Source organism: Cynoglossus semilaevis, chromosome 11 (genome assembly GCF_000523025.1).
Source record: "Cynoglossus semilaevis isolate Cse_v1.0 chromosome 11, Cse_v1.0, whole genome shotgun sequence".
Taxonomy (NCBI): domain Eukaryota; kingdom Metazoa; phylum Chordata; class Actinopteri; order Pleuronectiformes; family Cynoglossidae; genus Cynoglossus; species Cynoglossus semilaevis.
Genome location: NC_024317.1, coordinates 14,001,820 through 14,011,864, shown reverse-complemented (window position 1 = coordinate 14,011,864; position 10,045 = coordinate 14,001,820). Strand labels below are relative to the sequence as shown.

At 43.7% G+C, this 10,045-nt stretch overlaps 1 long non-coding RNA gene across 1 annotated transcript; it reads right to left on the bottom strand.

Annotated features, from left to right (window-relative positions):
- Window positions 1-233: 233 nt before the first annotated feature.
- LOC107989237 (uncharacterized) lies at window positions 234-3,632 on the bottom strand. The gene is made up of 2 exons (XR_001760747.2): window positions 1,081-3,632; window positions 234-842 (listed from the first exon to the last, which is right to left on the bottom strand). It is a non-coding gene; the product is annotated as an uncharacterized LOC107989237 (long non-coding RNA).
- Window positions 3,633-10,045: the final 6,413 nt, after the last annotated feature.

Here is a 10,045-nt window from a genome sequence, read left to right as displayed (position 1 = left end):
AGAACCAGAACCAGAACTAGAACCAGAACCAGAACTAGAACTAGAACTCCACCACAGGCCCACACTCCGAGCTGAAGGTGATGTTTGTTGACAATCTGGAGAACGACCCTTTACCCACACAGACTGAACAGTGTGCCTTCAGGGCAGCATCCAGTATTTGGAGGCATCATCATCATCATCATCATCATCACCACCATCATCATCATCATCAACTTTTCTTCACACACTCACGCTCCTGGTCGTTTCCAGCCTCTGGACATTTTCACAGCTTTCTTTCCTCACGCACCTTCGTACCTCTGCATACACACACACACTCACACACTCACGCTCGTTGTTGTAACATATCAGCTTCTCACCCTCAGACTGAACCGGCTGCTGGCAGATATGTTTATCATATTGATATTTACACAGTGAGAGTTTGAAGTTTCCCACAGCTGGTGCCCACCACTCACTCAACCTTAAAGAATGCTGTATCCACTCATGGCTCGGCCGCCGCAGATCTATGCACTTCTATCACCTTTAAACACAGCTTTGATGTTCACCTGCTGCGTCTCTGTTAGTCCACCGTCCGTCCAGACTCTCAGACCTCTGGTTCTCATGTTTCCTCATCTGTCGTCACGTGATCAAAGGCGTTCATGAGTCATTTTTTAAAAGTGAGTTTAAACAGAGTCCAATGTTTAAAATGATGGGAATTTTCTTTCACAAACGGATGAGCCTCCGAAAGATCAGAAATCATTTCTGCGATTTAGAAAAAGTCCGAACCACCGTTTCTCTGATTCTATTGACTTCCTCACTGACACCATTAATGCAGTGTTTCTCAAATGCTGAGTCGAGGCCCAAACCTGGGTCACAGAGAAGAATTTGAAGGCTGGCTGAAGTGGATGGTGTTGTTGCAGTTATTGGTTCCATTTTTTTTTTAACTTTGTCTTGATCTTTTAACTGCTGGTCTTTCTGTATGGAGTTCTCATGTTTCCCCTATGTGTGTATGTGTGTGTATGTGGGGGGGGGGGGGGTTTCCCGGGTTCACCCATTTTTAAAAAAACCAGAGGTGTGGGTTTTGTGCTGAGTCGAGGCCCAAACCTGGGTCACAGAGAAGAATTTGAAGGCTGGCTGAAGTGGATGGTGTTGTTGCAGTTATTGGTTCCATTTTTTTTTTAACTTTGTCTTGATCTTTTAACTGCTGGTCTTTCTGTATGGAGTTCTCATGTTTCCCCTATGTGTGTATGTGTGTGTATGTGGGGGGGGGGGTTCTCCAGGTTCTACCACAGTTCAAGAACACGCAGATTTGGGATTTGACTGATAGTTCTCTTTACACTGGTGGGAATATTAGTGTGAATGCAAGTGTGAATGGTTGTTTATTTCTAAATAGCCCCCCCCCCTCCTCCCCCCTCAGTTCTTTTGGTCAAGTTGTGGACAGATAGAGAACCTCTAGCACACATCCTGGTTTCAGTTCAGAACATGGAACTTAAATTTTGGACCTTATTGGAAAACAAAAGTTTTTGTTAAATTGGGTTATTTATTGAAAAAAAAAAAGTCCAGCCTCGGTTCCTGGTGGGACTGATCATTTGAGAACCACTGATTTATGCTGCGTTTATACATTTACATTCTCCTCACTCACTGACCGTGAGTTCTGGTCAAAAACCCCTGCCCATCTCTCCTGGAGACCTGAGTAGTATAAAGCGGTGGGTCGGTGGGTCGACGGTGTGACGCGGTCAGTCGTCCCTCACGCTCTGCTCACGTGTTGGTCCACAGCGTTAGTGACGCAGCTGGTCTTCTACTCATTTCTTCGTTTTTTATAAATCTGACCCAGTGTCACAGTGTGGATAAAAATACTGCATTAGAACAACGTAGGGTTCAAATGTCTATATTTAGAGCATGAACGTATTTACATGAGACTTACAGCAGGTTTGGAGATGAAATGTATCAGCTGAAATGTTATGTTTTTGCAGAGACAGAAAGAAAAAGAAGTTTCTGACACGCTCAGTATTTCGAACGGACCGCTGACCACATGTTGAATCACTCACACTGAGCGCCAACTCATCATCAGTTTAACCTCAATCACCGACTGTAGTCACTCACAGGTCCCCACGGCTCCAGGCCCTTCAGTGCTAACGCCTACAGTTTGACACTGTAACTGTATTTTACATTGTATTTTAAATATTTATTTTATATTTCTATTTATGACATGTGGATAGTATTAATATATTAGTTTCTTATTTAATAATTGTTAAATATACCTATGTCCTAATACGTTGTAACACCAGGTGTCTCCAGACTTCATCACAACACGCGTCAAACGTCAACAGTTCTGTAGAACAGGTTCTGGCAGGTGAGTACATTTACTGTCTTAGAACGTTTTTTGTACCACATTCTTTTAGGTTTTAAAGTAAACGTAGAGAAGCGGAGGTTCTTTCTAACAACAGTGATTCTGGGATGTTGGACGTTTCACCCGTGAATTTTAGACGTGCTCTTCAGCGCTATCACTGGAGGCTGAGGTGGAACGCGGTCCACGAACGTCTCATTAAAAGAAAGCTCCGAACCAACCAAACATCTGTGCCTTCTGCAGTTGAACGTTGTTGTCAACGATCGTCTTCTTCTTCTTCTCTACGTTTGCTTTAAACACGGCTGCAGGAAACGGGAGACAAAGTAAATGTACACACATGCCAAAAACCTTTGCAGTACAGTACTGCAGTTCCAGATGTTTTTGTAGCAGCTGTTTCTGGTGTAGAAAATGTAAACACAGACACAGTGGTACTTGTGGTTCATGTTCAGTGTGCTGCTCTCTTCATGTTGTGACTGACGTTACCGTGTACTTTCACATTATTTATGTAACACTGCATCGCCAGTACATGAGAAAGTACTGTGGCTCTGAATTTATTTGTCATGTACTCTGTACACTCTGTGGGGTCTCTTCTCTTCTCTGTAAATATGTCATTGTTGACCCCCCCTCCCCCGGCCCCGCCCACTCTCTCTGTTCTGTCCCAGAGATGCTTTATTTAAATGAAGGCAGTGATTCACATATTTGCATTGATGCGACAGGTGCGTCTCCAGGACACGTGCACCTGTGTGATGTAGCTTTGACTGACGTTTGCACTCGACACCCGTGTCATCCTCCACCCTTTGAGTTGCTGAGACATTGCATTATTATTATTATACAGCACTGACTGTGACCCGTGAGTCACCTGCTTAATAAAGGTCTGAATTCTTTATCGCGAAGGAGGAACAAAGTGAGGTTCTCCACCATGTACTGTACATATACGTCCCGCACTGGTCCCTTTGTAGCATCTGTGACACAAAAGGCCTACGAAGACATGCATCTGCTGATGAACTGCAACAACAGAGTTGTTCCTCCTTTACACTCTTCCTGTCTGGGACTGTGTCTCATGTTTCTTTACACCAAACTGTTGCATAGCTGTGTCTCATGTCAGGGTTGACCTCAGAGGAATAAAGCTTGAGCCTGCTCCTCCTCCACTCACTGGACTGTCATCACTCACAACATTTATATACTGTGGTTCTTCATGGCTGTGACCGACCGGCTGACTGTTTAGCACCGACTCATGGGGCGTTCACACCAAACGCGACAAACGCAAATTCAGCGAGTGAACACAGGTAGCATAAAAAGAGGTAAAGGGATGTTGTTATTCCCATGGTGTCCACTAGTTGTCTAAACGATCTAGGACAAATCCCTCATCGGAAAACCTTGTGGTTAAAGTTTTCAAACCTGAAACCCTGGTAAAAACCTTTTAAAATTTCTACCAGGAAACTGACCAACATTGACCGTTTCATCGGTTAGTTTGTGAATTTCTCACACTTGGTTTCAAATTTCCAATTGATTTGGTTTAAATTCACCAACTCTACGTCCAGTTCACGACTCCTTCATTTATAATTCATTGTCTGTGGGCGGAGCCGACTTCACAGTCACCAACGACTTTGTTTAGACCTTTAATTTTAAATCTAAAAATTCAGTCATTTATTTAGAATCTACCGTGGCAGTAATGTTTTACAGAAGTACAAGTACACAGGTACAATGAGAAGAGCTGTTACACCCTCTGATTGGTTGGCAGCCAGAGTGGGGGTCACACAGTAACTACAGTCTAGAAGTTTCGCAGTAAATCACGGTAGATTCTTTTACATGAGCAACACACAGATGAATAAAACACACTCGTGCTCTAAATCTGAGACAGCGAGGAGGGGACGACCACTTAAGTGGTGACATGTTTTATTAAAGAGACCCTCATCCATTTACCCCGTCTTTTACCCTCCCCCCAGGATTAGTAAATATTAATGCCTCCTCCTTTCTTTGGTGATCGTTGACTCTGTCTCGTACATCAGTAGAAAGCCATTAGCCAAACTGGAGGAAATCAGGTTTCAACCAACACACACACACACACACACAGACTGTATTTGCAGTCAGCGAGTCAAATGTTAACAGAGACTAATTAAAGTGTCTGTCGTCCTCCTGTGATTCGGTGACTTTTGTCATGAAGTGATGTCATTGGTCAGCCCCACACCCTGGTTTTACTGCTGCATCAACACTTTGTTGCCTGATGAGAGTTAACTGGTGTTTTAACGTTTAACGGTTTGTCTCAGGATTTATTCTCCATAAATGTTCAGACCCTTTTATCTTTGTTGAACTTGTAGGTTCAAGGACTTTGACGGGATGAGAGAAAATAAATGCATTAGAGCAGAGAAATGATGAGATAGAGATACAGAGAGAGAGAGAGAGCCATATTAGTTAAACTAGGACATTGAAGTAGCTTTCATGAACGTGCCTTAAATTTGGTTCAGTTAGTTGGAGACTATGGAGTCCTGGAGTTTTGGGAAGTCTAAATAAGAAAGGTGCTCTAAAGAACCTGGACTGGAATGGAAAAAAATAATTTAATGATGTGAATCTGGAGGAAAACAATGGCAGACGCCAAAGAATTTGTTTAAAAGAACTTTAATGAGTATGAATAAACACTTCTAAAACTAATAGTTTCAAATCCTTTGATTATTGACAGTAAAAACCAGAACCAGAAATTAAACCTGCCTCTTTGATTGGTTAATTTAAGCTTCAGTTTAGTCCTAGTGTAACTCTAGTTTAATTCACTAAATGTAATCCACTGTGTTGTTATCAGGGTTCTGTCCTCTGTTGATCAGCTCCATCACCTCCACCTGTGGGTCACCAATCAGCAGCTCACAGCTTTTATGCTGGTGGGGCTCAGTGTTTTGTTTTTTGATATGTCTCATATCCTCGTCTCTGTTGGCTAGACGTGTCCATCGGTGCCAGTCCACACAGCAGGTCATTCACCTGTGTTTTCCTGGTTCACTCCGTTGGCCAGCCTGCTCATTCATTTAATTTAGAAGTCCACTTTGTCTCTCTCCGTCTTTGTCCAAGCAGGGACTTCAGTCAGAGTTTGGAGCTCCTTCCTGCTATGACTGCATCAATCTGTCCCCCGGTCATCAATCTGTGTTACTGCTCACATGTAGTTCATTAGCCACTGGGGGAGGACGACTAATGAACAGCACAGTGCAGCACAGCATCCCATAAATGACCGGTTGTCAATGGAGGCAGTTATTTAAAGGATTTAAAAAGCACTAAAAACACAGATGCACCACAGACTCAATCTGTCAGGGCTGAATTATTCATGTCATTTAGGACAGAGCTGGAGGTGGAGACATGGACAGACACTGAGACACAGGAAACCATGTAGTGTACTGTACTGTACTGTAGTTTCTTTAGTTTATAGATGAATAATAACCTTTCAGCATCCTAACAGACAGGGGCAGAGCTCCGACCTGCTGTCTGTGTCCTCTGATCTGTGTCCTCTGATCTGTGTCCTCTGATGGTTTATGTAGAACCACAGGAGGTTCTTCACTGTTTATATCAGTGTATTTCTGATGGTAACTAACCCTTCCTCCTTTCATCCTTTTCACCTCAGCTGTGTTGACTGAACCACTTCATCTTTCTGTCACCCTGAGCATTTGTCCACTGAACCTCTCAGACTGTGCTCTGACCCTGATCACACTCGGTGCATCATGGGATATGACACATTTTTCTTTTTGGCTCTGCAGGCTGTGAGCCCAGTCAGATACTTCGCTCCGTCCTGGTTCTGAGCGACAGCAGCTCGCGGTGATGATGATGTCGTGTTGATCAGAGGGCTGACTACTGTCGTTGTCAGGGTCACTCTCGGCCGTGCTGCTTTAACCCCATATAAACAACAGTCGCATTGTGAATGTGTCGGAGACCCTTGGGCTGCTCTTCTTCCCCTCCATAATGGCAACACAGCGTGGGGCCGACCCCCCCACCTCACCCCTCACCTCACCCCTCACCTCTGCCTCCTACCTTGTCAGCGCTGCATGACTCGCAGCGCCTCGCTGAGCAGACGTCCAGCCCAGACATTAGTCCCACCTGGGAATTTGACTGTGTTCAGTCTGTGGGGCCGAGAGAGGGTGGGAGTGCCGGAGGGGAAGGGGGGCTGTGGGGGGTAAAACAAGCTCATCTTTTATTAATGGGGAGGAGACTTGATGTGATCCTTATTAATCATTCACACAGAACCTTCATTAGAAATGCCGTCACTTTGGTTTCGGTCCGATGCTGCTGTCAGGACCGTCAACGTCGACGTCCACTGGGCTGTGAACGTGGTGAGCTGCACTTCTTTAATCAGACCAAGAAACAGTGAAGTTAACTGTTCAACCAACAACCAAATGCAACACTAACATCACCAAGGTCACCTCAGCCCGTCAGCTCTTTCAGTCAACTGTATGTTCACTGTAACTCTGACGCTCCCACCACGACCACGGCTGTGAATTACAAAGCTTTCACTCAGTGGACGGAGTCCAAACAGATGCTCGGATCTTTCTCTTTTAATTAAAAACAAAAGCCTGATTATGGCGTCCTCTCCCTGGGGAGGTGTCCTCTGTATGGGGTCAAAGGTTAATACGTTCAGTGGACAGTCTGCAGGGTCCGTCTTTCAGATCAACCTGACCTCAGACTAAAGTAGATATCAGTTCACCTCTTTGTTTCCTAATAACTCCATCGACTTTGTGATGCCTTCACATCACTCCATTGTTGACTAACTCTTCATAGTGACGTTTCATTCAAACATCATACAGTAGCATCAGGGTCAGAGCATCAAACATTAGGTCAGGGTTCTTGTCTGACACGTCTGAGTGTCTGGACTTGGTCCAGAACCACTATGTGCCCAGAACCTGACCCTCCTTTGTTCAACAGTGGTTATATCTTGAAGATGAGCAGATAAAGGACTCTATCTGTGTGTGTGTGTGTGTGTGTGTGTGTTCACCATAATCAATGACTCTGACCAGCTCTATCTCTCTGTTTCCAGATAATGGGTTTTAATGGGACTCCTTTGAGACTCGTCTGATGTGAAGTGATACCAGGTTGGTGTGTGTGTGTGTGTGTGTGTCTGTGTGTGTGGGCTTGTTCTTGGAAGGTGGTGGTGTTCAGGGGGTCTCTCCGGTGAGTTCAGGGTCCTGACAGAAACCCAGTCCTGATTTAATCCCTGTACTCGGCTGACATGACCCCAGACTGCAGTATTAATCAGAGTAAAGTTACTCCTCACATGACACTGGCCTCCGTCTCTGCTGGAAATCAATACACAGTCAGTGACTATTGATCAGCACCAATACCACAGAAGTCAACTGGACTTTGATGGAATGACTGGGTCACACCTACACATGAATGGATGAAAGAGAAAACTCTGAAGTTAAACTTGACGTTAACGTCTGCAGGAAACAAACGTTTACTTCTAAACTACTACAGGAACAGTTTGATTTGCAAACATCTTTAACCAATCAAATGTTTTTTAAGGCCATTCACTCACACCAATGTTGTGTACTGCATTTAAGTAATACTTCAGACTTGAAGTACGGGGTTGATAAAAACTTCAGAACTGCTCAGTAGTAACAAATACCATTGGTGTAGGAGGAGATGTAAATATATAAGAACTGCTCAGTAGTAACGAATACCATTGGTGTAGGAGGAGATGTAAAGCGAGTATTTGGAACAGTTCTGTTTTTCTGTTCATGTGAGAGCTGCAGCAGTTTAAGCCCCACCTCAAATGACCTCATTGGTTGAGAGGCATTTCCACCAGAATATTTTATTATTATTGTCTCTCTGGCCCAGAAACAAATGACCTCGAGCTGGTGGGCAGCCAGTGCTGACCCCCCCCCCCATTACTCTAACAATCCTCTGTCTTATGGTTGAAGTCTAAGATTTGACTCTTAAGAAAACTGTCATTTCTCTCTCCACTCTGATTTCCAAACATCAAAGCCACTTAACCTGATTGTAAAAGCAGTGCCAAACAGTACTTTGGAGAATGAAAGGCACAAACTGTGAGCCAAAGTGGATGGAACTGTTGTCTGAGAGAATTAAATTCTGGGAGGGCAGAATATCTCCATAGTCTGATGAGTGGAAAACAAGGTTTGGAAACCATCTGGTAAATGAAAGGATCGCGTGCGTGTGTGTGTGTGTGTGTGTGTGTGTGTGTGTACTTCAGGGTTTCTCTTCAATGACAGTGTCGTCAGTAAGGCACAGATGATCTGTTTCCTTGTTCCTCTGGACTTTTTACTTATGTCTGAAATTTCTTTGCTATTTTATGCAAAAAACAAAAACAAACAACAAATGAGTCATTATCCGATATATTACATTATTACAATCACACATCAGATACATGTAGATAACAGAGAATCAACAGCAGTCTGACAGCAGCTCAGAATTTGTCTCTGTTCATCATGGTAATACATGTCTATGTCAAAGGTCAAATCAAATCATTTCTATTTCCTGTCATGAGGCGTCGTTGCAGGTTCATTACTTTCATTTTTCCTAATAATTACAACAGTGTAGAGTTTGTGAACCACTGGAGGTCTGTAGACTGGAGCAGTCCTCCAGCTCTGACGGTCCATCAGTAACGCTGACCGTGGTCTGAAGGAAAACCTCTCAGGTTTCCCAGCAGGCTTTTAGCCATCATCAAAGTCAGATGTATTGATCCCATCACTTTGAGCAACAGATGGACGAAGCCTCAGGAGAGAACTGCCAACCCGGGCTGCCATTCACCACACGGGGGGGTTCATGTACAGTAAGACATGAAGATACAGGTGTGAGACGACAGATGAGGGGGACACAGTTGGACCAATATTATTATACATATTGAATTAATTATATGTTTAATGATATATATTATTATACAATAATGATTGTATAATAATAACAATTTATTATACAGTGATTCAGAGCATCAGAACCATTGCCTGTCTGTTTGGCACTGATGGAAGACTCATCCTTCACCTCAGGAACATAACAATCTCTGCATCTTCTGATCCACCACGGAGTGAAAAATCAAATCTCTTTACAGTAATTAGGTTTGTCCAGTGTGGAGGAGAAATGGTTTAAAATCACTGAAGAAAATCAGGACGGATGACTCCAACCTGTTAGTGTGACGTATGTCACGGTGTTGTAGAAGAAGAAGAAGTCAGATTGAATCTGTCTTTGGTGTCACATGACATTAAAAAACACTCAGAGATCAATGACATCATGACCAGTTGATACATTTGTCACTGTGCGATTTCATTAGGTGACAGAGTGAATTCATTTGTTCCCGATGCACATCACTCTTTGTAAACCTCATTTGGTAAGTGTGACACACACACACACACACACACACTCCACCTCCTCATGCATATGCCATGTTCCATGACACTTGACAGTTGGTGGATGATTTGTGGACACTGTCAGCTGATGTGTGTGTAATGTCAAGCCCAAATGAAAATGAATATTGCAGTCGGGGTGGGGGGGGCACAGAGGGCAGACAGTGGAGTGGCAGGGTAAAATATGGTGGTAAATCCATGGAGAAGCAGCGGGGAGGGCGCTTCGTCTGGTCTAATTAATGTACAGTAAGAACAATAACCATGTATTTAAGTGACAAGACCTGATGGTTTTTAATCAGTTATATGTGTTTTAATAAGGCAATACACCAGGTTAATTAAGGACTAATTAATGAACAACCCCCCCCCCCATGAAAAAAAAAAAATCACAGTTACAGACGCC